At 51.2% G+C, this 3,164-nt stretch overlaps 1 pseudogene; it reads left to right on the plus strand.

The window, feature by feature from the left end:
* The first annotated feature begins 1,156 nt into the window (after window positions 1-1,156).
* LOC103274141 lies at window positions 1,157-2,770 on the plus strand (annotated as a pseudogene).
* Window positions 2,771-3,164: the final 394 nt, after the last annotated feature.

Consider the following 3,164-nt stretch of genomic DNA (forward strand, 5'->3'; position numbering starts at 1 on the left):
TTTGGTTGATAAAAATAACGTGTGACAAAGGATCACCGAAGTGATCTCTGTGTTGTTTGTCATTTGGTGATGACTTGTGTTGATGTGTAAGAATCACTGGGAGTTAAAAATGTTTCTGAGTTTCACCCTCAGTGATTGATCAAGGTCTGGGGTGGGCCTGAGCATCCACATTTTAAATACCTCTCTCATTTGGGTCTGAGGACACTTGTGAAACTATTCCTAGAGGAGGTTTCAGCCATTTGCTTCCTCCCAGCTGGAAGCCTGGTTCTCTGCCCCCGCCTGGCAGGGAGTCTGAGAGAGGAGAGAGAGGTCTTACCCTCTCCTGACGCAGACTGTCCTCTCCCATCTCAGGGTTCATTAAGTTCTGCCCCTTCAGCTCTCAACCCTCAGCTTCTAACCTCAGGAACTGGTAGTCATTAACTGAGTCACAGGATGCCAGGCAGAACAAATGGGAGACAGAAAGAGATCAGAGGGAGGGATGTGAAGTGAATGTCTGTGGGAGGTGGGGTGATGTTTCAGGGACAAGGGATGCTGTAGACAAGTTTCTTTGCTGTCCCGAAGATTAGGAATTCGAAACCATTCACTCATCAAGTGAAGATCACCTACCATGTGTCCAGCACTGTATAACAGGAAATGCGTTTCTTTGGTAAGTGGAAAAGTGTTAAGATGTGCTTTCTGAGAACCAGGGGCCCTCTTCCCTCCTTCCATCACCCTCATGATCCTTCCCACTCTCATCCCCAGTGGTACCAGTGCTTTATTTGAATGTCAGTTCTTTAGATCTTGCAGGCCTCTGTCTTTTGGCTTCACGAGAGTAGGGTGGAAGGTCTAGGGTAAAAATTGCACATAGACCAAGCTGCATAAGGATACCCAGTCTACTGTCCTGGAAATGTTTAGCAGTTTTAAGAGCCTCTATTGCTTCTGTAGGCTTTGCAGTCTCTACGCAATATAAACTGATCAGGAGCTTTAGGAAGATGAGGAAATCCAAAACTCATCAAGGGACTGGACCCTGAACTTGAATTGCAGGAGCTGGAGCCTCACGACAAGGGTCCGCAGGTTCAGGGACTACACTTCCCCGGAGGCCTTGCGCGGACGCCCGGGGCGGAGCTATCTGAGGGGCGGGACCTCGGGCGGTCTGGCTCCCGGCCCTGCAGCTTAGGTGACGGCGGGGCAGGTGAAGGATCGCGAGGCCTTCCAGAGGCTTAACTTCCTGTACCAGATGTGTCCGCGACTGGGGGCGCCCGGGAGACTGGGCCCGGTGCCGCAGGCTCCGGAGTGACCGCTGTCTCTCCCAGGCGGCCCACCGTGTCCTTGCACAAGACCCCGAGAACCAGGCGCTGGCGAGGTTTTACTGCCCCACGGAGAGAACCATCGCGAAGCGGCTAGTCTTGCGGCGGTGAGACTGCCTCGGGCCTGGCGGGCGGGAGGCGGGGGGTGGGGTGGGGGGCCACGGGCGTGCAGAGGACACTCTGTCGCGACTGCTCTTCCCTCCTCGTCCCGGGCCTCACTTGCACCCAGCGCCAGAGACGTGAGTGCTCGAGCAGAGGTGGGGACATGGAGGAGCGCTGTGGGGTGGGGGTGGGGGGTGGCGAATGGGGGATTGTGTGAGCGGCCGAATGGCGCCTGCCTCGCTCCAGATGGGTGTCTCCGTGGAGTTTTCAGGCGTCGGCCTTCTCTAGCTCTGGGTAAAGTTCTAACTCCACTTGCACAAACCAAGGTTTGAGCTTGACTTTTATCCCCAGTGTGGGCAGTAGAGAGATGATGGTATCATGAGGCATCCTCACCTATGCTTAATAATAGATGTTCTGTAGCTTCGTGGAGGAAATGCTCCCATCTCCTTTCGTTCATTAAAGAAATACTTATTTTCTACAATGAGTCAAGTACTGTGCTGGATTCATTATTCTCAGTGAAATTACAGTCTGATGAGAGACCAAGAAACGATTAAAATAGTGTAGAAAAAGGTTTTAGTTGAGGGAGTAGAACACTAATACTCATGCCAGTGATGGTGAGGTTCGTGATACGCAATGGTAATGAGATATGGAAATTCTAGGCACGTGCGAGTTCTTGGAGACTTGAGGGCTTGGGGTGCTGTCTAGGAAATGAGGGTTCAGGATGCTGGAGCAAGACATGAGGCTGGAGGGGGAAACAGGCCAGATGTTGAAGAGTCTTGTTAAGGAGTTTGGACTTTATCCTAAAGAGTTCCGGTAAATTGATGGAGTTTTGCAGGACCTGACGCCATCAAATTTGTATTCAAATGGTGGAGGGAATTCCTACTGAAAAACAGTGGAGGCAAAACAGGATGCAGGAGACCTTTTTAGTCCTGGATACTCTCTTCCTTTTTCCCACTTTACCCCAGGCGGCAGGGGACAGCGCTGGCCAGTACAGACCTGCCTAACATACCGGCAGCCAGCGGTTCCTCAATGATTCTGCCTATCTGCTCTGGGGAGACAGGCCTGAGGCCCAGCTGGGGAGTCAGGCAGGTGAGAGGTGGTAGAGAAAATGGGGAAACCCTAGAGGATAGGGACAGGGGGAACACAGAGCTAAAGAGGACACATAGGTGGGTTCTGCGTTGATGTGAGAGGTGCCACAGACTGAGAAAACTAATTCTGCTCCTTTACTTCTGCTTATCTACCCAGATACCAAACCACTACAGCCCTTGCCAGACATAGCCCAATCTACTCAAGTCCTCCCTCCTGAGGAGAAAGTGCAGCCTCAGGGCTCTAGTCACCAGTAAGATTTACTCCCTCTTCCAAATAAATGGAGTTTAATTCTATTTTGCTTTGTGTGATTCTTCCTGTGTTTCTCAGTCTCCTTCTTACTACCTGTGTACACCCCAACACAGGGAGATCCTGATTTCTGTAGACCTCTTGGCCCCACTAAGCAACTCTCATTTCCAGGGCCAAGGTTCCTGTCATCTCATTCATCCCTGCTCCCTCAGTGCAATGCTATGCTTGTAACTAAAGCTCCAGAGTTTCCTGCGAGGTCCTGAGCCACTTTAGGGCATTCCAGAGTTAGTAGTCAATAGTCAATAGTCAATAGCCATGACTATTGACTGAAGGGCTGGACAGAATGACCATGCCACTACTGCTGTTTTTAAATGAGTGGGTGAAATGGGGCATGGGGGAGTGTTCATATCTTCTAGGCCCACTCCCAGTTGGTCTTTTCCC

Source organism: Carlito syrichta, unplaced genomic scaffold (genome assembly GCF_000164805.1).
Source record: "Carlito syrichta isolate Samal-C Ts95f unplaced genomic scaffold, Tarsius_syrichta-2.0.1 Scaffold314535, whole genome shotgun sequence".
NCBI lineage: Eukaryota > Metazoa > Chordata > Mammalia > Primates > Tarsiidae > Carlito > Carlito syrichta.